This window comes from Dromaius novaehollandiae, chromosome 4 (assembly GCF_036370855.1).
Source record: "Dromaius novaehollandiae isolate bDroNov1 chromosome 4, bDroNov1.hap1, whole genome shotgun sequence".
Lineage (NCBI taxonomy): Eukaryota > Metazoa > Chordata > Aves > Casuariiformes > Dromaiidae > Dromaius > Dromaius novaehollandiae.
In genome coordinates, this window is record NC_088101.1 from 86,919,459 (window position 1) to 86,944,394 (window position 24,936).

Consider the following 24,936-nt stretch of genomic DNA (forward strand, 5'->3'; position numbering starts at 1 on the left):
CTCGTTCTCTCTTGTGCATTCCCTCTGCTCTGCTAAGTTTCTAACTCTTTTCTGTTTCACCAGAAGACCTTTAAAGAAGGAATTGTGGAATTGTGTTCGTTGTGAATTTTGTCTTCCCTCAGCCTTGTTCTGGTGGAGTTGTGTGTGTGACTGTGAGGAGAGCCAGACCAGGGAACCAATCCGACTGAAAACCTGTGCTGTCCTTGTCCTTGTCCTGCTGGAACAGCTCTCCAGCCTTGTTTGCCTGTGGTTTTGTGAACTCTTGTGCTGGCAGTGAAGTGGAGTAGAAACTTGTGGCCAGGGGCTGTGAGGGAGATGTAATGACCCCTTGTACCAGCAACCTACTCCAAGACTCGCTTGAAAGGACAGTAGGGCTGAGTCTACCACCAGATCAGTAGACTACACTCCTGGGAAGTGGCATATAGTCTTCTTCCCCAAGCAAAAGGAGACTGATTTCACGTTTCCTACATCCCTGAAATTTGCTCCAGCCTCTGATTTGTTTTCTGTCCCCTTCCTCTCTCTTGCTGCAACAGTGACATCGTGACAAGTGTGTGCACCACCTTCAAGAAAGCTCCAGACTGTAGGGAGTTGGCCTGTGGCTCTGGTGGTGCACAAAGCACCTGCAGCCCCGGTCAGGAGGGACATTTGGGATAAGTCTCCATCCTCACAAGCCAGGAGATGTGCCCTTGCAGGTGTGTAGGCTGCCTTGTGCTCTGCAGGAAGGTTTAAACTCCCAGCTTAGGCTGTGGGAACCAGGCCACTTAGGATTAGGTGCTGTAATGCTGGGGTGACTTTCCCAAAGAAACTTGTCTGTCATCCATGTAGGAATGGTAGCTATGGGTTCAGAATTGTCCCCACACCTTTCTCTATATGGTTATACTCAGGGCAAACATCCTTCTAAGCTTCGGTCATGGTGCAACTATCCAGCTCGCTGGGTTTGTCTGGCCTGTTTGGTTGGACCTTGATTTTGCTATTCATTAAATTTCTCTAGATCTTTTTCTGCTGTCTTTCCGGCCACTGCTTGTGTGGTTCCTGGGTGATGATCCTGGTGAGAGGAGAGAATCAAGCAGACACTCAGTGGGGCAATAGAAGGGGAAAGTGTGTGCATGTGTGCGTGAGGGAGGAGGACTTGGGAACAAGAGCTGCTGATTCTGTGATAGTGTCCCTGTGAGAGATAGTTCATCTGTGGGTGTGAGAAAGGAGTATTTGGAAGTGAGCATGCGTGGGCAGGAGGTGTGTGTGAGAGTGTGCGTGCATTTCCATCCCCACACTTTGAAAACTTTTCTGAGCACTGCAGGGTTCAAACAGGCCCCGGTTCCTGAAATAAGCAACCCATCTTGAAGGTTGCATAGTCTGTGGACACCTGGAGGAGACTGTTTTCCAAGCTATGCCTTGAAACGCATTTTAAGCAGCTCATGCTGGCTGACACAGCTGTGCTGTCCGCAATGCTCCCGCGGTGGGAGCGGCAGCAAGGTGTGCTGGGGGTCAAGGCAGGTGCATTGGCAGAGGGAGGTCTGGGGCAATGCAATGCCTATTCTTCGTTCCTCTGGGGCTTTCACAGACGGAGAAATGCAACGTCTCCTTCACCACTGTCCGCTGTGCCTCTGGCAAGTGCTGAAGGCAATGGAAGAGGTACAGTTGGAGACCTGTGGGGTCGGGGCTGGGCTGTAGGTGGCTTCACAAGCTCCTGTAGAAGAGTGAAGTCACATCCTAATTTTCATGTTGCTATGACATACTTTTATTTTTTCCCACTTTCAGAGTCAGCATTGGGCTCCAAAAACCTAAGCAAATACCACATGCTCAGTGTGACAATGCAGCTCTTGGGGGCCGTGTCTCTGGGCTAAAATGCATGGGCACTTACAGTATGTAAACCCTTTTTATCCAGAAATGTATGTGTGCTGGCATCACTGTGAGGGAGACAGGGCTTCTCCCTCCTTGTTCTTTGGCTCACTAGCCCAAACACACTCTCACAGTGGGGGAGATAAGGATTCAGTCCCCTTTTCTATCAAAAGGGTTCAAGCCACATCTCCCACCGCATTCTCCTATCACCCGCCCCGAGGCTGTGTGGGGAGGTGGCAGGTGCCTCTTGCTCTCCCTTCCCCCTTTCTGGGAGAAGCTCTTCCACTTTGCGGCAGGGAATCACCAGATTCACTGGGTCAGCAAGAAAGAACAAGCAGGACTGTCTGTGTTAGCACTTGGGGAACTTCACCTGGGAGCGAGGAGCCCAGAGCCCCGGTTCCTGCTCCAAGGACTGTTTATGGATTTGAAAATTAATCAACCCATGGTGCTGGTAACTGGAATTCAGGTCTCCCCACTCCCAGGGGAGTGTCCCAATCTCAGGGCTGCGGAGTCATGCTCACTCTTGTCCTGTGGAGCTTCAGGTTTGGATTTTTTTTCTTTTCTGCTGAGCAGCTTCTTCAGAAAGGGGCCGTGAGCCCCTCTCCAGGCTCTGCTGTTGGGGCAGGGCACTGCCCTTGGCAGGTAGGATTTGGAGGATTTCTGCCTCCTATGTCAGAGGGAGCCAGGCTGTGGTTTCCCAGACCCGGAGTGCACTCTCTAACCTTTCAGCTGTTAATTGGGAGGGGAGCACAAGAGTTTTGCCTCCCACTTCTGCATATTATGGACAGCTGCTGATGCGAAGTGGCATGTGATGTGGTAGGTATGCAACGAAAACGCCTATGGGCCAGGCCTTGGAGGTGACACAAGGGAGGAATGATGCTTTGGCCCGGCAAAGCCTACTCAGACTGAAAAACTCCCAAGCATGTCCTGATGCCGTGCTTCTGGGTGGGGAACCCCACTATAGAAACACAGGTTTCTCAGTGACTCCAATGACCCCAGGGTGAGATGGTAGCTGAGGAAGGGCATGAAAATGAAATCTTGGACTTTGGTGACTAAAGCATGCTGGATTTGGGCATGTGTGAGACTGGATCTTCTTCTTGTTCCTTTATCTTGTGTAAAGGTCTTGTAGTCTCCAGTGGCAGCAACCCTTCAGTGAGGCCCCTTGGAAAACAACATGGTCTAAAGCAATGTTTCCCTCTGAGGAAACAGAGCCTTGCAGCACAAGTTGAACGTATGGGGCCATAAACAGGAAAGCTTTGATATTGCTCGTGTTAGGGATGAAGAGCAAGGAGAAAGGCCCTTGTCCAGCTGCCACTGAACTTGGTACTCCCAATTTCCTCAGCTTTCCCTCTGGCTTTTTAATGCTTTTTATAGCAGACCCCTAAATCCTGTAAGAGCTGTCACCCGATCCTGTGAGATGCTGAGCTCCCCTCTCGAGGCATGGAGGGTCCCCAGCTCCGGTTACAACGTCCGTCTCCCAAGTTCTAGTTCAGGCTCAAGCATGGAGTCTGTGCCTGTGGGCAAATCACTTCCACCTCTCTAAGATCTGGCTGTAAAACAAGGCTAATAACACCAAATTACCTACCTGTGAGAATTAATGAGATCATACTTGCTCAGCCCTTTGAAGGCATGAAGCATTACAGAAGCACTGGGGCATTATTACAGAGTGTGTTTTTAATATATGTCTAGTTTCACTTACAAATTGGAGTTTTGCTCCCTTTTGACTAAACGGCACTAATTAGACATGTAGGGTAGGAAATAAATGTTTCCAGTGTTACTCAGGCTGGAAACCAGTTAATTTCAGGGTTCTTTGGTTTAATTGCGTCTGAAAAGACATTGAGAAAATGTGTAATGAGCTGAGAATGCTTTAACTTTGTTTTTATTGTTCCCTAAACTCTTGCTTCTGCTAAGTCACAAGATGCCAGTAAAATAGGGGAGAACTGGATTGGAGCACTCTTTTTTTTTATTTATGTCAAGGTAAAATAATTCCTACTTATTCAGTTTAATATAGCCCACCTCCTCCATAATTCTCTGAGCACTTCACAAAAGCGGGTACAGCGTTACCCTCATTTTACAAAGTGGGAAACATAAAGCAGTAAGAGGTTGTGGGATTTGCCCAGGTTCAAGTAAATTAGACCTTGTCTATGTGAGAAACGTGTGCCAATTTAGTAAAACAGGTGGAAAACACACTGTGGACACTTACCTCATTTTAAGAGTGGCTTTTATTTTTCACTTTAGCCAATTCATATCAATTTAGGCTTGCTTTAGTTTAGTGGCTTTAAAGCGAAGGGTTCCTATAGCCTTTTGTATTGGTTTGGTTAGGATGAAACAAATTCACCCCCTAACTTGGGCTGGTCTCTGTAGACAAACTCTCAGAGGCAGAGATGAAATACGGGAGACTTGAGGTACAGCACATCCTGTTAGCTCTCACTGCTGGAGAAATCATTTCCCTTTACAGGATTTGATTAGGTGACCCTGGAACAGAAGTCCACACTGGGCCATCTCCTGATCACATTTGGATCAGTGAGCATCATCAGTCAATGGAGATACTGTAGGTTTATCTTTTTATTTTATTTTATTTTTTTTACTAATATAGCAGATAGCAGAATCTACTATTCAAATGACATTTTGGATCCCTGAGCTCCGGGTTTAGGCAGCTTACTTTTGGACTTAGCTGTGTTTGGTGATGTTTCCTCCTGCCTTCCCACGCCTTTGCTGCCACTCATTCCAGGTCACCTGGGAATGCTCAGGACCAATACATTGCTGAGTGGTGTCCAGAGGTCTGTGTGTTCATACGGACGATTGGATGTCACAATGCTGACCTGGTTCAGCTGTTCATAAAAATAGCAAAAATAATAAAAGCAAAATAGGAAGAATGCTGAAAGCTTGGAAAATTAAAGTTCCTCAGTTGTTTTTTTTCTTCCAAGTGTACAAGTGTCCACACATTTTTTGTTTTCAAATCTGAAATAATTAAAAGAAATGAAAAGCGAGATTTTTTTTTTCCCTCTGTCTCTCCCCTTCTGCTCCCTTAGAGGAATGGTGGAGTCCAATTTTAAGTCAGGTATGTTATAGTCAAGGAAGCTGAGCTTTCTGTAGCTGGAGAAGAGTTCTGCAAATACTGTGCTAGCAGGTTATTTCCCCCCGAATTTCTGACTAATGATTGTGGCTTGCAGAAGTTGAAAGAATATTGTCTGACATTCTGCAGTGAATCTTCTGTTAAAAATCTGAATTGTAAAAAATCAGCTGCACAAATATCTGCTCTATTTGTACAGAACATAACACAGCTCTGTCTTGCTCAGTGAGTGGGGATTGTAGATATTATGATAATATGTTGCCTGGATTCTGCTCCTTCATTTTGAAAAAGAGTTTGGCTTTCTTCAGATGCAATAGTCTAGGGGGTGGGGTTTTTTTTCTAAAATTGTTTTGCTCATCTATGAGTTTTCCACTCTTCTTGGAGCCAGTTTGCAACTGTGATGAACTGGAGAGAACACAATGGGGCTGAACTGAGTTTAGTTTGTTTTTGGAGTCCTGTTCAGGCTGGTCACCTTTTGGAACGGTGTGGGCAGGCAATTTCTAAGAACCGGTGATGGGGCACATATGGGTTTTTGATATTCTGTGTGTTTGAACACCGAGATTTTCCAACAGCATGGTTGTCCACAGAAACTGGCCTTCTGTGTGCTTTCTTGGCTCCTTAGCAGTGGCCTAGATTCATCCATTCCACCTAAATTGAAGGCACTGGATTCATCCTATTTCATCTAAACTGAAGACATTGACTGAGGTGTTCATGTACGGGGACTAGGTATTTCTCTTTATTCATTCTCAGAAAAAAGGCATTTCCAGAGGGTATGGGTAGGGTGTTCACCCTCCAAGGACTATACACAAGGCCAACAGAGACAGCACTCCTGGAAAACAGCTCTAAATCTAAGTGGTTGAAGTTAGGTGAACCATGGTAAAGAGTTTTTTTTTTTTTTTTTTTTTTTAAGGGGGCACTCATAGAAGCAAGGGAGCACATTGCGCTATCATGAGGCAGTCAGGCCAAGAAAAGCTGTCCATCCTAATCACTCAAACCAATCCTGGGTCCGGATGTGGTGGTGTGGTATTCAGTGGCTTTCTGTTTTCCTGTAGACTTAAAAACAATCATGACTAAACAGACAGTGGAAAGAAATTCCTTTGCTTTCCCACCACGTTAACGCCAGGGGAATAAAATGAGGAAGTCTCAAGCTCCGCAGTCAGGTGGGCTCTTTGGGGAATGTGTCTGAACAACTTCAGTCTTAGGAGAGCTGTGGTTTGGTCTGAGCAGGGTTTGAGGGCCAAACCATGGCCTAGAAGGGTGGTGGACATGGTGTTTGAAACTGCTGGTGGGCAGGGAGCATTAGGGAGCAACGATCAGGCTCTCTTCAGACTGCAGAAAGATTTAGAAATGTGTGGAATCTGATCACTGGACCAGTTTGCAGCTGACTGGTGGCTGGTCAGAGATGATTGGGCTTGCTGTGGCAAGCATTGAGAAAGGAATTTGGGGCTTATTTACTGAATTTGGAGGCCCAGAAGATCCTGGGGTCAATGTCCAGCTCTATGCAGTCTTGCTCTGTGACCAGGGCATGTTTCTTACCTGTACATTGGGATTAATCATCCCTCCCATTTTATGTTATATGGATCATTAGCGGCACTTCCATGGATATTCTCCTGCTATGTGTATTTACTCTGCACATGGTGCCATGGAGCTTTTGCCATTACTGAGGGAGTTTTCAGTGAATATTTTTGTTTGCGTAAATGTAAGTCTTGCAAAATGTTTATGCAGCTATATTTTCATGCTAACTTCTCAGAAGGAGGAAACTGATTGTTGTCACGTTCTTTTTCTAGATGAGTATGGGCAGTTCAGTCAGAGAACAAAATCTTCTGGCAGAGTCGCCAAGGAGAGTGCAGTGTGAAGAGGCATTTTGAAATTGCAGCACACCTGTCACTACTAGTCTGGAGGTCAAAATCCGTGCCCATCAGAGATTTTATTTAATTCTTTGGTTGATTTTTTACTATGTACCCATTATCGTGGACAGGGGAGGGATCTTTCTTAATTTGGAAGTCAGTGTTAGGAAGAGTTCTTTCACAGCCAGCGAAACAAAACTGAGAATAAGACATGGTAAGATACTTGCTGACCTCCTAATTTTTGTTCCCTGCATCACGCAGGTGTACGGCTGGTGCTGGGAGGGGAGGAGGCAAAGGGAATTTGCCGAAAATGAGAGGAATTGGTTCAGGCGACATGTCAGAAAACGTTATTTGAAACTCACAGTGAGGCAGGAGTGAGGCTCTGGATACCTACTAATGGTGATATCAATCCTCTCCCTCCCCGTGGCTTTTGGAAGCAAGTGGAGAGAGGGCTGCCCGACACGGAGAGCAGAGGCACACGAGGGTGGTGGTCCCTGGGTGAAGTCCCGGTCGGCACCTCTTCCCCTCCGGAGCGCGAGCTGCGAGTACCATGGACAGCGGTGGGTGGGGTGGTGTCGTTGCCCACTCGCCGGGGCACGGTCGCAGCACGGCGATCTTGGAAGCGTCGCGTAGGGGACCTACAAGCATGTAGCTGATATAGGAGGTGTTCTCAATTTTCCTTAGGCAAAGAGCAGGACTGAAGACAGTCTTTGCCTGAGGAGCAGAGAGCTTGGCCTTTTGAAATCTCTCCTCTCACACCCGTACAAAGCAGTGCCTCTGTATCAGTGCAGATAGCTGGAACATAAGGAGGAAGAAATCTATAGTAACAGATATTTCTGAGAAAGCAGATTTGACGGATGAAGCATAATGTTTCTGGGGGCAGGAATCTACTAGCAATTCTGGCACTAAAGAGTCTAACAGGAACATGCTTTAGTCTGGGCAGGCCATGGCACTTGTGCTTATAGTAAAGAGGTTACTTATAATGGTGTCTACATGACTACCTGAATGGACGTAGTGTTTATGCCCAGGCCTGATGCTTCAATGCCTGTGTTTCTCTACACTTGTTCCACAGTGCATGTACACTAGCAACACCCTTCTGCTCACCTGGAGGGAGGAGCACTGAGAGAAGATTAGAAAAATCTTGCAGGTTGCATGTTAAACACTTATAATTTAATGTAGAGAAGAAGAACCACCTTTGCGTGTAGGGAGGAACAGTATAAAGCAAAGTGGCTGCAGATGTTAATCAGGCTTAGTGGAGAAAGCAAAAGAGCTTAAACCACCAAAGGAACATAATTGCAAAACCTCAGGAGAGAAACCCACCTCCAAGCATTATTCTGCTACACATCCTGATCAGGACATTGGTGCTGAGTGCAGAGAACTGAGAACATCAAAGCAGTAGCTATGCATAACAAAGGAGTACTAATAATTGCTGAGAAACTAGTTCAGCAATCTCATAAGCACAGCACTTAGAAAAGTGGTGCCAGGTCCTCAAGTGATATATACAGCCAATGATGCTGTGGAAATCACCCAGATTTCTCCTGTGTTTGGCAAATATTACGCGGTAGATTCAGGGCAAGTTATTGTTTTTTACAACAGATGGGAACTTGGCCATCAGCTGATTGCTTCTATGGTTGCTTCTTGGCATAGTTATGTTTAAAGGGTAATTTGCCTTACACTGTCAGCAAACATAAATAAATGCCTTTGGGGCCCGGTGCTTTGCCATACACAAATTATACTCCTGGCCGTACCAGCCTTGCATTTAGTGTGAAGCTGAGCTGGAACTGGCCCTTTCTGTAACATAAATGAAATTCATGCCCTTTCAGTGTGAGTTTCAAATGCAAAGAATACCTTCATGGTGTTTGCTGTATTTGGTGTCTGGAGTAGTAGTCAGTGTGGAGCATTGCTTCTGGGACCAGCAAAGGATGCCCATGGTGTCTGGACAAGGTAAGCTGGGGGACTATTGTTCTGGAGTGCTTCAGCACAGCTGTTCAAGCACGGAAGAGACACCATTAAATATTTGATCTGTCTTTTCAAAGTAGCTAGAGGTCCCATTGAAGATTATGGTCCGATCGTGCTTCGTGCTGTATAAACATGCACTCCTTGGCCTGAGTTGTTTGTAATCCACAGAAGGACAAACCAGACAAAGGCTGGATTATGGACTCCTTTCTCAGATGGGAAATAGCTCAGGCTTTGCACTGCCCACTCATTGCAGACTGAGAGATGGAGGAGTTTGTATGTGTTTGTGAAGAACAGGGTGAGTACTACAGTATGTCATAGTTCAGAGGCAGATCTCTAACGGGACCCAGAGTTGTTCAGCTGAGACCTGCACTGGTGCTGAGTGACTGGGAAGGATGGACCTGGCAGAGGCTTTCTTCTCATGTATGGGACCTGGATGGCATAAGCATGTATTTACAAGGGAGGATGGTGTGACTCTGGCAAGGGTTAAGTCCTTGGGCTATTCTCCCCCTCTGAAGTTTGAGGAACTGGCAGGGTGTTGCCCCTGCAATGCTGGCTCTCCTGGAAGGTCACAGCAGCTGCATCCCATCTGTGAGGAAAAAATGGTGTGAAGAGCTCTGACCTTGTGAGATCTTGGGCCTCCCATGGCTGCAGTCTGGACCTGGCTTGCTGTACCATGTAAGATGCTCGTATTGTCTCCTTATACTACTAATGAGTCTTCTAATTAATATAGATCCATTTCTTGGTCTTTTGTAGTATCAGAGCTTTCTTTGGGTACCACCAGTTGGTTCTCTCTGGGTGCTGTTCTCTGTTAGGCAATGTTATATCTACCTCCAAAGATTGCATGGGACCTTGGGGACAGGCTTCCTACATGCCCAGACAGGCATTGCAAAAACTCTTTCTCAGTGCAAGTTTCCCACAGTCAAAGAAATTCCTTGCCGGGGCCACACCTGCCTCTGAACTTGTTTAACACCAGCCTACTAATGGGTGAAGCTGATAGGGACTAGAACCCACTGGAAAACACGCAGCCCAGCCCAATCTGAACATCTTCACCTGAGGCAAAACTTTCCTCTGTTGACAAGGCGACAGATGTCAGCTCCGGTACTCTGCTTCTCTTGACATGCTCATTTCCACCCTGGGGAAGAGACCTGGGACCCATAATAGGTATCAAATGGAGAATGATAGTACTGGCAGTGAGGAATGTAGCTCCATGTGAAGGTGAACAGAAATCATTCCCCGTTAGAGACTTGTAGTGGCCCTGCAGGGGATTTCAGGATCTGAAGCCCCTCTGCGAAATTCTTGGGTCAGTTGCGATGCTTGCATTTTCCTGGCAACAAATACACCCTTTTTCTTTTTCACTTGGAACAAGTTTTTCCAGGTCTGGAAGTGTCCCAAGTGAGAAGAAGAAACTAATTTCTCAGCTACTTAAAGATTCATGGGAATAACTTTAAGAGATTTTTGTATCATTTGTTCTGAATCTGAATTAAAAGCTTGGTCTGCCCCTTTCATTTCAACCAAGACACTGGCATTTAGCATGACTGGTATGAGGAGAACTGAATTAAACATTTCTGGCAAAAAATAATTTTGGGAAAAGTTTTACCCAAAATGCCATGTTGGATCAAAAATACTTGTGAATATTGATTTAAAATTTGAAACAGCTTCATCTGGAAAATAAAATATTTTTTGTTGCCTTTTCCAAATAAGCTTTTTCCTGTTTCATTTTGCAATGGTATTTTTAGTTTAAACATTGTTCTGATTTTTTGTAAATGTGAAATTATACTAAATAGACCAAAAGAGATATTCTGACTTGATTGCTGTGACCTCTAAGCAAGTATTTTGTTTCACTGATTTTTCTACTTGAAAAATCAAGAAAGCTATTTTGCAGAGTATTCTATTGGCCGGATAGCTGGAGAATCAGTTTGTCAAGTCTTGGTTAGGACCCAGACCAAACCAGCTCCATAGCTGAGTTTTACACTATGTGACTAGATTTATGGGATCCTTTTGCAGTGAAGCTGAAATCCCCATGGTGCTTTGAAGGGGTTAAAATATAGAATAAGAGATGACATGCTTAGTGGACTGCCTTTCTTTGGTGTTCTCTGATCATTCACCACAACAGAAGATGGAAAACTTTTATTTTTTTCTCTGCCATGTCTCTCGGGGCTTCTTCCTCCTTTTACCTGTTTCAACCCCCTTTATACATCATGATGTCAGCATTGTTGGCTGCTACTTTACTTGTCTGGGATATGGAAATTCTCAGTCTAGCCCCGACTTGCATTCTATTTTAGTCTACTGTCCAACACCAGGCACATTGGAGGCAGGTGTGAAAACCCTGCAGTCAGCAGAGGAGGATAGGTGGATGGAGAGGTCACTGGAGCTAGTAGACACAGTAGTCTGCCTGCAAACTTTCTATCAGGAATCTTTAATCTGTCAATTGCCGAGAGCCAGCCTGGCAGTCAATGCTGGCAGTCAACACCAAGAGAAGGCTTGTTCTGTGCTTGCCTCCTTGCACATGCTCCTTCCTGGAGCATCCTCTACCAGACAGCAACGAAACCAGGAAATCAGGCTAGATGGACTTCTGATCTAACCTCAGTGAGTAGTCTGTTGGTCTAAAAGTGTAGAGGCTAGCTTAATTCCTGAGGTGTGAGAGCTCGACTAGGCTGCACATGACCCACCACAGACAGGTGCTGAATTAGTTACCTGTATCTAGCTAGGCTCTAATCTACAATGGATTTTAGGAGGCATCTGCACCATATTTTCTTAGTTTCGAAGAAGGTTGTATTCCAGCATCAGCTATAGAAAAGAGGACCTGGAAGCCCACTGGCCACTTGGGAATGGGCAGAGATGCCAGAGAAAGGGCCAGTGTTTCATTCCTAGGCTGCATTCAACCAAAACGCAGCAGTCTATAAGAGCTAAGTTCCCAACAGCCACTTCAGATAGAGGCAATTATCTCTGCGGTTAAGCTGGGAGTGCAGGTTTCTTGGCTCATTTTGTGCTTTGTCATGAGCTTCGCTACATGATTCCTGAGCTAGTGATATGGCTTTCTGCCTCATTTTCTCTTCGTTAGGTGGAGGATGAGTTCAGTGGTGGTACATCTCAGGAACAGGCCCTATGGCTTGGTTAGATTCCCTTTTCACCTACTTACTGATGGGTGGCTGAAACTATCCCTGAGTTTGGCTGAAGGCCATGTGAAACCATGTGGTTGCAACCCTTGGAAAACTTCTGGGCAAAATCCCAGGGGAATGAAAGGGAGCACTTTCCTCAGGATCTGGAGCTGCCACTGTTTTTGGCAAGGCTCTGGAAGAACTATAGGCACACAAGTATGTAGTTAGACTCCGTAATCTGTGATTTAGGCTTCTGCACAAGAGCACCTTGATTCTGCAGGATGCTGCATTTTCTGTTGAAGTCTAAATGTGAACAAAAGAGGCTTATGAGTCTCAAAGCTCTAGCCCCTGATCTGGCATGTGTGTGCAGGTTTGCATGTCACGTTTGAGGCTTGGTTTGATCCATCTGCTGCACTGAATCACGTAAACAGGTGAATTATCTGAGTAAGATGGGAATCTTTCCTTTCTCCTTCTTACAGCTGGATCACGAGTGTGTCATTGACAAAACTCCCCTGCAGGTTAATGACTTAAAAAGCCCTGTGCTTTGCCTGGCTATGATAAATGACTAATACTAAACACTCCTTTGAGAAAAAGGGTGGGACTGATGAGGGGTGTTTGCCTGCTGCTGTGTCCAAAGTCAGCTCACTGGAAATATTGAATTAATGCAGGGAGGATTTGATATTTGGGGGACTGGTACGTTCCACTCTACGTGGAGTAAATGCTATCTCACGTCATGCTGGCTCTGCGCAAAACTTGAGTCAGATTGACCAGGGTCTTCTGCCCTGTGACTCTTTCAAGATCCTGTGCATGGGAATGCAGGTAATCAGGAATATTATTCCGTGAAAACCCCAGGGTGTGATTTACAGTGTTTACCTCCACGTACATGGTACCTCTTCTCTTGTGAAGGAGACAGAGAGAAGTCTTGTAGGATAGGTAGGAAAAGACTCAAACTTATCAAGTACAGTTCTTGGTCATAGACTGTCATACAACAGAGTCTCATTTTGGAAGGGTCTGTGGACCCTCTATATCACACAGCACAGAAGTTTGGCTTTGTTGAAAAAAAAAAGTTAACCCCTTTCAAACATGGTGTTTTTTTGGACAAACGTTCATTGCCTTTCCACGAGTCTTTTGAATTTAACTTGGCTGTGGATCTGACTCATTTGTGTCTCAGACATCTCTGTGTGAAACTGGACTAGTTTATAAGAGAGGTGCTGTAGTTTGCCTTCTCTCTTTCAGACTTTCAGTGGAGGGAATTAAGATCAGGGTCCAAAAATCAAAAACTGTGTCCTGGAACTGGGACCTAGGAACTAATCTCAGCTTAAAAAGCAAATAGGAATCCCTACCGGTGCTTGTACAAAAGACTTGGAGGTCCACATGGAGTGGGAGCAGGAAAGAGAGTGAAAAGCTGCCATGGAGAAAGAGAGAGAGAAATGACTGAAGTTTCTCAGACTGGTATTTGCTGCAGTGCTCCCATACAACCAATATTTAGCTTCGGTGCTCCTGTCCCATACTCTTATTTGTCTCTCTGATTAGCCCCTGAGCAGCGTGGGGAAGAGGCAGAGTTCTGCTGGCAGAGCGGGGTTTGAGGAGCATGCCTCGACATAAGGCCTCAGGAGAAACGAGGTGCTGATTAGCTGCTCATCAGGTGAGTGCTATTCATCAAGAGGAGGAGATGAGGCAGGGGTTCAGAGTCTGCTCTCCCCTACTTCTGGGTGCATTATCTGGCTGAAATGGAAAAATACAGCTCTCTGAGCTGGAGCTTTGCTGCAAAGCTGGGGCTACCGGGGCTTTGTTAATGCTCTAGGAAGGCAGAAAAAAGCCATTCTGGAACCCAAAACAGGAGGGAGGCTCTGGAAAAGACCAGACGGGTTCTGCACAGGGATAGTCATGGCCTGAGGACTTGTTAGTGTGTGTCCTGCGCTGTGCTTCTGCTGGCTCATCGCACGCCTGTGCACTAGACTACTGGCGTGAAGCCCTACTCGCTCCGGGCATTTGCACCAGCTGGGCTGGAGCGATTCTGACCTGGCACCGCATCCTGTGATGCCAGAGGCCGGATACCAGCCTGCGGGTCACCTTGCCGCTCGCGAGGAGTTAACTTGGGGCTAGAAACTGCATGGGCTCCTGTCCATCAAGACACAACTCTACTGCCGGGGGATTTTGTGTCAGTGGCAGTGGGGCTTCTAGGTTATCTCCTCCGGCCATGGGAGGAAGTTCACCTGTTGGGGATGCGGTCTGGGAGGGTCTTTGTGGGGTTTGGGAGACTAGACACTCCCAGGTAATTAAAGGCTTGAGCATAGCTGAAAAAGCTTATACAAAGGGAATTAATGTGGCAGTGGCAGCTTAATTTGAATAGTGCTGAACTCCTGAGAGATCGGCCTTGCTGCCTGTGCGATCTTTTAGCATAACATGTGGGGCATCGTGTATGAACGTGCCTCAGACCTTGGGCCCGCAGACCTCATTGCCTCGAGGAAATGCTGAGTCCGTGAACTTGTCAGATATTAGGCCGGTGGAGTGAGGACAAGACCCACCCTCAGATGCATTAGATAGAAAGAATTAGATGTGAGAGAAAAAGATGATGCAACAGCTGACCTCAGAAGGAAGAAGGCAAGGGGAGAGGTTCCAGATGATGCTTTTCCTAGATGTGGTTTATTCCATCTTTTTCTTTATTTGATGGTTTCCTGCAGACCCTTCCTCCTGCATACCCCTGGCAGCTTTCAGTGTTGGCCACAGTCTAAAGGATGATGTTACTAAATCTCTCAAGTTTTGTCTGTGATGCTGAGCCACAGGACAGAGGTAATGCATTTGGCCTGTTACCTCACACGATATTTGTGCCTTCAGCTTGTGTTTGCATGGCTTAGAGGGGTCTAGGCAATAAGAGGCAGCTAGGAAAGGTTTCTACCAGAGCAGCTCTTTTCAGGATGGAAGCTTGCTGTGGGACATCCTTTCACAGCTACGGTGACCCCAGGTACTGGATGCAACTGGTCAGAGCATCACCACGTAAGCAAAACAGCTGCACAGGGCGCCTTGGGCTGTGGTACCACCCTGCAAATGGGTGATACTGACACAGCGATGCTGTGCCCCCACAAAAGGTATGAGTGGTCCAGGCTGAAGGGTCAATCTGACCCTTCTGTTCTGATAATTTTCTGAACAGTTCTGTTATCGCGACTGGGGCTTGTCCTCCAGCTCCCAATTTTATGCTTCTCAGGGCAGACGGGAAGCAGATTCCTCTGCTTTTGTGCTGACTGAAATCTCCACACCCCCATCACCTTGTAAATACCAGGATCTTTAGAAGATCTTTAGGTGTCCCAGAGTAATCACAGCTATTAGTGGAGTTGCTGTTGGACTTTAGGACTAGTGATGACAACACTTTTCTTGCTTAAGGTGATGTAACTATTTCGGCTGATTGATTTCAGAGGAAGCTTCTGCCTTCACTTTGAGGAGAGAATAAATAAATAATAAAAAAACCCCAAAACAGACCTGATTCTGTTTTTGTCTCAGTGGAGAACGCTTCAGTTGTGCCAAGCATATTTTCCTCCTTGCCATGATTTTTTTCTACTTGCATTTGTGTTGAAAAATACAGGAGACGGGTAGGTTTTATGGCTGTCTTTCAACAAAGGAAAAGAATTAATACATCCAGATGGCTACACCCTGCCATAAATCTCTTATGCATTGGTAGAGAAAGACCAAACAACATCAGATCTGCAAGTCACAGTAAATGATCTAGGTGTAGCCAGCCTCCTGTAAGCAAGTGCAAGCAAATTTTGAGGTTTACTAAGGGTCAATTAGGAGACAGTGGGACAAAGTTCCTTGCTTGTGCAAAATTCCACTTTGTGGGGACACTCTGCAGGTTTTATGCCTGGGAAGAATATATCCCTTGTCATAAAGCTCTTCTTTCCCCTGAAAAACATCTTTAAAATACTTTTTTTCCTTATTAATGATGTGCAGTTGGTGACATCCATACTACACGTCTCTGCCCTGCTGCCACAGTGGTATCTATGCAGTGGGCTAACGAATAGGAGAGAAATATAGTTCCTATTCCAATAGTGCAAGGAAAGTAAAGAGGACGTGAGGGACAGATCCTCAGCCAGAGTAAATTGGCAGGTCTCCATAGGCTAAAGTTATGCTGATTTATAGTACTGGAGGAAGTGGACAAAAAAGATCCCGACTTCACATTTGTTGCTACAAAGAGAAAGGTGTAGGGGGTCACCTGAGGCTCTCTGCATACTACTGCTTGCAATATGAGGGGCATGGTCCCCTAGAATGGAGCATGCCAGAAAGTTTGCCCACAGTTAGCAAAGCAATGCACCAGCATTTGCTGAATTATTTTGCTCTGCATTGCACTGCTGCTCTGGCCCTAGAAGTGTTTGAGATCTGATTCTCCGCTTTGAAGCACGAATGTGAGCGTTGTTCAGGGCTGGTGGCAGCTGTGACTGTTACGGGGTGAGGGGAGGTGTGTAGGGGCAGGAGGGGTACACGGTGGCAGAGGTCCAGCTGCTGAGGCAGTAGATACCCAAGGTGCTAATGGGGAAGTGTGTTTGGGACGAGTGTAGAGGAGCCCCCTCATCCCATCCTCCTGCGAGATCTGTTCCTGCCACTTGTACTGGAGCAGAAAGGAAAGGCGAGTCCAAGCTGTCAGTCCCTGAATCTGCCTTTTTTGGAAGCTTTATTTACTGCTCTTCTGGTGTCAGCTGGCAAAGACGGGTCCTGTTTCACTGCGAAGAAGAAGCAGGAGAGCGGGTAGGGGAGGAACCAGCTGCAGGTGGCATTTGAGATAAACAAAGCAATTAAACTTTTACTTTTTCCTTCCGTAAACTGGAACAGCAGTCGAGAACAGGCAGGAATGTGGCTCCCTATTCCTGTTCCTTAATGAGCTCAGGGGTGGAGGTTTGACAGACTAGCTTGCAGCCATGTCATTGTAATGACAGTGCTTTGCACTTAACACCTTTTACCTGGGGGATCTCAAAGCACTGTGTAAACATCCACTCAGCTCCTGGCACTGCAGACCTGTATTGTTCTTTTGATCTAGCAGAGGAGGGGGCGGGGGAATTGGAAGCAGTAAGATTAAAATAATAATAATAATTAAAAAAATGCAGTGCATGTGGTTATGCTACCAAGTTAGCAACCCAGCAGAGCGACAACCTGCAATCCTAAATGCCAGACCTGTGCACCGGTGCCTCAAGTCCATGGCTTTCCAGCAGTGCCCTCTACGTCCCTTAGATCTTGACCAAGGAAATCACCTTGGGCTCGCCTGGAGTTCCAGGAAAACCAAATGGAGTTGAAAGGGTGCTGTGAGCGCCTCAGGGGATGCAACAGGGCTCAGCTAGCTCTTCAGAGCCTGGAGTACTGAAGCAAGGCATGTGCTAAGATAGAAGGGCAGTCACATAGCTCTGGTAGTGTCTTTGGGCTGGGCTGCGACCTTGCACTGGGCCATCTACGGCTGTCCCTAAGGTTAATTGCAGTATGAGACACTGATATGGCAGGGAGCAATACCATCGAATATCAGCTAATACGTGCTGGCTGTCACCCTGTGCCTTGCCCACCTGCTCCAGGAATGACAATAAAGAGGCCTCCTATTTCCTGTGTCCTTAAAGCTGAGGTTTGGTCGTGCTCCCAGGAGGCTCTTCAGCCTTGTTCAGTGCCTTAGAGACATATGTCGACTGAGTAGTGATGCACTGCCGACCTTCTGGCTTGGTCTTTCCTCTTGTTTGCACCAAGAGTGTGCAGGCAGCAGAGTAAGTTTGGCCAGGGCAGAACCAGGAGCAGGAGACCGCACTCAGCAGTGAGCCCCAGGGCAAGCTGCAGTGCCTGCATGAAGTCCTGCCGGTGTCTGGTGCCTGCCTTTAGCTGCAGGAGGGAGGGCATGCCTGCCTGGTGTGTTGCGGCCATGGTGAAATCTGTGCCTGCCAAAGGTGTCGTGGGGACACAGTAGCTTTGTCAGGGTGAATCCAAGGTTTCTTCATGGACTTCAGCTTGGGTTATGGCTCCTCTAAGCCCACCAAGGCCAACCTCGATGGCTATGTCTGCACATACAGGCACTTGCAACCTGACCCAAGAGGAGTTCAGACTGGAGGTGCACAAGGCTGGCTGGGCCAGTAAGCCTCCCTGGCTGAAGAGCTGCCCTCCGACATGCACGGTGAAAAGTAATTGGGCTCTTCCGTGCTATCAACACTGTGCCAACAGCTGTACCAACAGCTGGCAACAGCTGGAGTTGCAACTTCTTTGCTGGGAGTCAACTTTCCCATTTAGTTCTTCACACCTGTTTGCGCTGGAGGTAACACAGTGTACGGGAGCAGCTAGGAGTGCTGGATGCGATTCTGGAGATGCAGAAAGGTGGAATTAGAGGGTCCGGTGGAAATAGAGATTTTGACCTAAGAACTTGTTGACAGCCATACCCCCAGTATTTGCAAAAGCTGTTCAAGGGCTAAGCAGTGTCATGAATACTGTACTTGTGGTATCTTCTACCTGTTGCTTTCAAACTGCCAAGGGCTAAACCAGCAGCTGTGGACATGATACTGTTGTTTTTAGATTCTTTGCAGTGAGGACTTGGAGCTACCAAGCGATTGTGTGAAGCCCTTTCAAAACTCAGTCACCCAGCTTTGCTGCAGACCAAACCAGCTCTGCCTTGTTTTGCAGAAGAAGCAACAAAAAACCCTCTTTTTTTTCAGGTTTCAACACATTTCTTATCATTCTTGGGAAGCTCATTAACCACTTTTTTAATGAAAGATTATGTTAGATGGTTGAATCTCTGACTAATTTTTTGGTTGCTGTAGCTGGGTAATAAATAGTCTGCGTGCTTATCTCAGTGACAGATGGCTTCTGTGTTGTAATAGATTGTATCTCTATTTTATGCTAGAGCTCTCCTGTCCCTGGAGGCATTCTTTAGAAAAAGAAAAAAAGAAAAAAAAAAGGAAAGGTGTTTATCTCAATGAGTTTGTAATCCCTGCCTTATAAAAACAAAAACCCAAAGCTAACCCAAATCTGAATAATAATTTATGACTCCAGGTTCATCCCATTTTGTGACAGAGCCAAGAGTCTGAGACGAGAAATGATGCAGTTGGGTGCTGCTCCGTTCACAGAAATATGCAGTGTTTCTCATCTTGCTTCTGTCCCTGCTGCTAAAAGCAACAAAGAGCCATGTCCTCTGCTTGGGGGCTTGCCACCATTTAACACTAGGAGAGTTTATTGGTGGTCTATATTTCTGAAAGAAGGCATGTTGGTTAAGTCTACCTGGTCTTCAGGAGACCAGCTCAGGGCTAGTTTTCTCTGTGACCTTGACCTGTGCATCCATGCTGCTGCCTATAGGAAGCCCATGGCTAAAGTTGATGGTGTTCATGTTTTACAAGAATAACCCAACTGCTTTGAGTTCTGTCCCTTCTGCCCTTGGGGTAAGGAAGCTGGGACTTTTCTAGAAAGGATCCTGGCTGACACCGTGTAGGTGTGACGTTGGAGGTAAATGGGCTGCTCCACAGCAGTTTTGTTCACCATGGAGATAGAGATATACATGGACCCACACTGAGTGGTTGTAGGCTCAGTGCTGTGTCTGATCTAATGCTGTGAAGTTAACCTTGGGCCTCTCTGGGCGAATTAAAAACTGGGTCAAAAGTTGCTTGATCTTTTTGTTTTGCTGGTCAGTTTTGAAACATTATCTGTTCACTTAATTTATTTGATGTTATTTACTTGGGATTTGGTGCCTTCAGGTCATACGTAGGCCACTTTTGAAAGAACCCCAAGATATTTTTGTGTTGAAATAGGCCGAGCATGATGGCATCATCTGGCACCTGCAGGAGACTACCGCTGGAGCCCAGCGCGGGTGCATAGGCTTAGCAGCATATGAAGCTGCCGGGATGTGGAGGAGAATCTAGAAGTTTAATCCACGGGGGTGGGAGCCAGCTCCCTTTTTCCATCCATCCATCTGGCTCTGCATTTAAGGCCACCTTCTTCATGCAGTGCGTCTGTAGAACTTGTTGCCACAGTGACAGAGAAGGAGACTTCAACCCCACGTTTTGGCTAGCATCAATGTCAAACTCAAAAACCTCTTAGGAGAGTTCTGAAATACACTGCATTTAAACCTAGAACTTCCCAGAGTAGGGCAAACTGAGGTTTGAGTTTGAGTCCTTGTGAGGGAAGAGGTGGAATGTAAAGTTGGATTTTGTCTCTAGCAAGTTTGGAAGGGGATTTGGCAAACAGAAAGGATTTTCTTTCTGAGATACTGATTTAGGGTGATTTACATGGGATAAAAGGGGCTTCTCTGGGAAGTGAGGGGCTTCTGTCAAATGGCCCTGACAAATTTTGTGTTGTCCTCGGGGAAGTGAGCCATGTAAAAGCCCAAAAAGCCTTGCAGCTTTAGGGGCATTTCTTCCCATTGGCAAGTACTCTGAAAGGAACCTTACAGGGTGACACTTACCTTATCTTTGCTTTTTTTTCCTTGGACACCTAAGAAGGAACTTTAGTTTAAGAGCACAGAAACAAATCAGTGCTTTGAGGACCACTGCTCTGAATGTATTTTAAGGCTTAATTTTGAAGTCACCTTTAAGAACTGGCCATTTCAGGCTTGCTGTATCACAGACTAGCCGTGGACTACCTTGCCTGTGGACCAAGAAACCCATGAATAAAAGCAGTGTTGGAACGACTCAGGTTCTCCCAAACATGTCACCCTCTGGCCCACGTCCACTGCTGGTGCACGAGTCTGTAATGGGACCTGCATTAATTTCTCCTCTGCGTTTTAGGAGTCAGGCTGTTTCCAGCTTAAGCAGTATGCGAACAGTACATGCTGATCCTTCATGTTTTGGCCCTTCTCCAGCACGTTTTTAGTTCTCCCACAGGTATTGCCTGGAATGTGCTCAGCCCGGGTAGTTAATCCACACTGTTCTCGTCTCTTGAGAACAGCTGGAAATGATGGGTCTTTCCCTTGGCTTCTGCTTGTGTCTTGTTTTCAGGCCCATTTTCTGAGATTTGCCCTGTTAATGTCCCTCAGATGTGCGATGCCCACTCAGCACAAACTTTGTGCAAATGGCTCTGTGTTTTTCAGGTAAGCATGCTTGCTTTAATCAGTTCCCCAATCTATTCAAAACAGGATTTAAAACAACACCAAATAAAACAACACACTCCCTTCTCTCTTTGGCAGAGCAAGCCAAGTGGTTATGGGCTTTCCAGAGACCTGATTTTGGTTTTGGAGCAGGAGTGGAGAATCTGGCTGATGTGCCAGAGGGAAGGGGGTTAATTGAGGAATGTCTCTGGAGCTCTTGGTGTCTCTTTGTATGCCTGAGCCCATCTACAGAGTCTGCTGCTGTTGTGCCTCAAGAGCAGCTGCTCATTTTGGTGATTCTCTTGGCAAACAGGATTGTGAGAGAGAGAAGAAGTGGAGGAGAGGAGGATAAAGGGGAAGAGGTGAGAGTGTCACTCCTAGAAACTCAGCTGGTTGTTTTCCTAGGTCCACCTTCCATCTGAATAGAGGCTGTGATGGTAAAATTCACAGCCTGTTGTCACTAAGGGCAGGCAGTTGCCTGCACTCCCATGGTGTGGATGTGGGGATCAGCTATGCAAGTGTCTGCTCCTGGAGATGGATCTTCTGGGTCCTCCATGACCAGCTGCAAGTGTTTCTCCTTCTGTTACCAGAAGATTGGGACCATCGTCTTAAAAAATAGCTAAGACACATTTTCTTGCCCCTTTGGGAAATATCTCATGGTCTGTGTCTTGCTGTGCAACATGGTTGTTTCTTTCAGGTTCCCACTCTTGACATCTCTCGGTTTCTAGCTCTGATGAGAGTCCGTGTCAGGCCACAACTTGCCTTGGTCTCAGTGACTTTGTCCATCACACACTCCCAAGGACCTGCAGTAATAAAAGAGTCCTTAGTCGAAATGCTGGCCTGAGCTGGAGGAGACTTGCCTCCCTCCTGCAGGGATCACTTGTAGAGGCAGGTCTTTATCCTCCCTATGGACCAGGCATTGGCATAATGCCACATCACCCACTTGCAAGTGGTGCCACTGTTTGTCTTGTGCCTGTGATGGATAGTCACGGAAGAAAGGGCTGGGAGGACCATCTGAGGTTACATTGATTCTGCTGCTGCCTCAAGGCAGGATCAGCGCTAATCCATCTCTGACAGATATCTGTTTAATCTGTTCTCAGAAAAAGAGGGACAAGAACCCTCTGATGATGGTGATTCCAGAACCTCCCTAGGAAATTCACTTATCCTCCATGTTAAAAAACTTCTTGTCATGCCTGATCCAAAACCCCCTTGCCTGCTGCAGTCTTATCTGTGCCTTCTTGCTCTGTCCTGAGTGGATGTGAGGAGCAGCTTGCAGCAGCCTCAGCTGCAATCCAGTGCTGCTGTGAGCTGTGCACAAGAGATGGGGACCTGCAGCTAAGCCACATGATAAACCTCAATGCATGGCCAGTGTCCTTGCCTCTAGTTTCTGCTGGCGGCCTGAACATACTCAGCCTGGACCGACTGCTCCAGAATCAATTTTTCCCCTTCTCCCCAGTTTCAGTTTAGTGAATGATGAATAGAGGGAGCCCAACCGCTGCCTGTTGTGCTGGCACTGTTCCTTCCCGGCTCCTCTCTTTCTGGGGATGCTCACCATTCTTTGGGTGACAGGCCCAGTCATCTGAGGTGCCATTTCTGCTTGGAAGTGGCAGTAAAGTGTACTCAGGGTGCAGATCACTGTCTTGTACTGTGGGCTGGGAAGCAGAAGAGAGGCTAAAAACCCATTGCATTCACTAATCTTCAGCTTCAGAGAGGCTACAAGACACGTGGCTCCCCCTCTTGCCTCTCCCTCTCTACCCAGCCCGTCTCACCCCTCTCTACCTCCTCTGTTCACACTGGCACCGTGTCGGCAGCGCCAGGCTGGAGTTTCACCCTGTCCCGGCCCCACCCTCCTTACTAGTTTTTGGAAACCCTCCCACTCACCCAGAACCTTGGAAGCAGCTGGGCTTTGGGTTAATCAAGTCAACACAACTTGCTGGGATAATTAAGACATTCCAAATTCCAGCCACATCTACTCCCCCTGACCACCCCCAGCCAACCCCTTTCAGATTAACTCTATTCCTCTAATAGTTCACCATGCCTGGGGGGTTTATTCATGCAAAGCCTCTTGGCTCAGTCCTTATCCAGGCAAGCTCTGGATGACTTCAAGGGCTGGGGTTGATTTCAGCCTTGGTTTTGCCAGCGCGAGATCAGAGCATAAATAGCCTGGAGCACTGGCCTGCTGCTCTGTCCTGGTGACTTTCTCGGCTAATCCTTCTGCTTTGTTTCTGATCCTTCCTTGCCCTCCCCACCCCTTCGTTTTCTGGGCATGTGTGGGATCACTGACCTCCTGAGCTGCCCTTGAGCTCCACGTGGTCTCAAAAGGATCAGAGACTCATCCGTTGCCTTTCCCAGCCTGTTGTCAGCACTTGCTCCTGAATCACCAAGGAAGCCAGATACTCAGCCAGCATCTTCCTCTGGTGCAAATCAGTGCGGCTTCACCGGAGCCAGCAGAGCTAAGCTGAACTCTGCTCGCTGAGGAGCTGGTGCGCTGGTTGTACTGGGCAGGAACCTGGTGGTGATCGGAGCCTTGCTTACAGTATTTTTCTGGCCATCTTCAGGTTCATATCAAACCCATATTGCCTGTGCTATGACAGGCTAGTGTTTCTTCAGGTGCTTCCCCCAGGCTTCTTACATTCATGATGTTCTCAGGAAAGTCCCTCTGGAGATCTGAACATGCCTGAAAGAAGTAGTGAGAATGGAGAATAGAGGGAAAGAGAGAAAGAAATGGCTAGATGTCTAATACAAACAACAATGCTGCCTAGCTGTGGTAGAAAAGTCTTGAAGCAACAAATGAGAAGGTTGAATCCTGCAAACTGGTGCATCTCCACTGGTCTTACTGGCAGCTGGGATGCTTTATGTGGGCTTTGGAGCTAGCCTGTACATTTTGTAGTGAATGTAGTTCTGCTTCTTCAGGGAAAGCCTCAGATTTTAAGCCGAGGAACCTTCTTATTGGGGGACTGTTTCTTTCCTCCTTGAAGCATCTGGTGCTGGCTCATGTTAGAGAGATGCCTTCTCCTTTCTGTGATATTAGAGCCTTTTCCGTATACTTCCATGAAAGACCCTGGAGACTTGCTCACACACATGGTGCATAGTACTGGATGCTGGAAATTATTTTTCTTTAAATTTGAGAGGATCGAATCTGGAGTGGCTCTATTACTTTCCTTCTGGGTTACATACAGGAAGGTATGGAATCAAATAAGTAGGAGTTTAATACTCAGTTGTTTCATGTATATGATGTACATTAAGAGTGCCTAAATTGGGAGTAGCTAGATTTATACCAGGTAAGTGAAAGCAGAAGTTGGCCTATTTATCTTTTCATGTCTTCTCAGTCCTCCACTGAGATGTCTGAGAAGAAACAGAAGTGCTATTTCATCTCCAGTGTCACTACCATCTCTGGCAGCAGAAAAAGAGTTGAGAAAAAAGCTCCATCTGTAAAAATCACTGTAGTCATCTTTGTTTGTCCTCTCACTCCTTCCTCTTCCAGACACAGAGGGTGGGGATCCAAAAATCTGCAAACAAGGAAAGATCTATATCTTCTAAGAAAAAAAAATGCAGCTAGCTGCAAGGAGGCTTGCGAAAGGCAGCCCATCTTCTCCTCATTCGTGTAGAATCAGCCTCCTGCAACGGTGTTTTCACGTTGATCGCAACCTCTCCTGACACTGGAAGTGGGGAGAAGAGTGAGACCAGCACTGGTGAAATCTGTCCTGTCCGTTTAAGCCCTGTGGTGAAAAAGCTTGCAAACCAAGTTTAGTTTGCATGCATGACTTGGAAGGTGAGAGAAAAATCCAGTGTCAGATTATGAAATAAGCAGTCCATGGGGGAAGTTTCTTCCTAATCCACATCATTAAAGACTGCCCTGAAGCATGAGGGTTTATGAGTTCAGTTCAGGAAAGCACTGAGCCTGTGCTTATTTTTAAACCTTTCCTTAATTCCTATTCACACATCTCGAAGAGCAAATTTGACACATTGAATAATTAACGGAGGACTCATTGCACAAAGTTGGTGAGAAACCTCTAGACTAAAAATAAACCACTGAGAGTTGGGAATAAATGGGTGAAAATCATAGTGTGTTCTCTGACAGTTCGTAAAAGAGCA

General features: G+C 46.6%; 1 long non-coding RNA gene across 1 annotated transcript in view; it reads left to right on the forward strand.

Annotated features, from left to right (window-relative positions):
* LOC112989013 (uncharacterized) overlaps positions 1-24,936 on the forward strand; it is a 60,956-nt gene that overhangs the window by 35,251 nt on the left and 769 nt on the right. Inside the window, exon 4 of the long non-coding RNA XR_003260691.2 lies at positions 24,326-24,613. This is a non-coding gene — a long non-coding RNA (uncharacterized LOC112989013). The remainder of the gene's footprint in view (positions 1-24,325; positions 24,614-24,936) is intronic.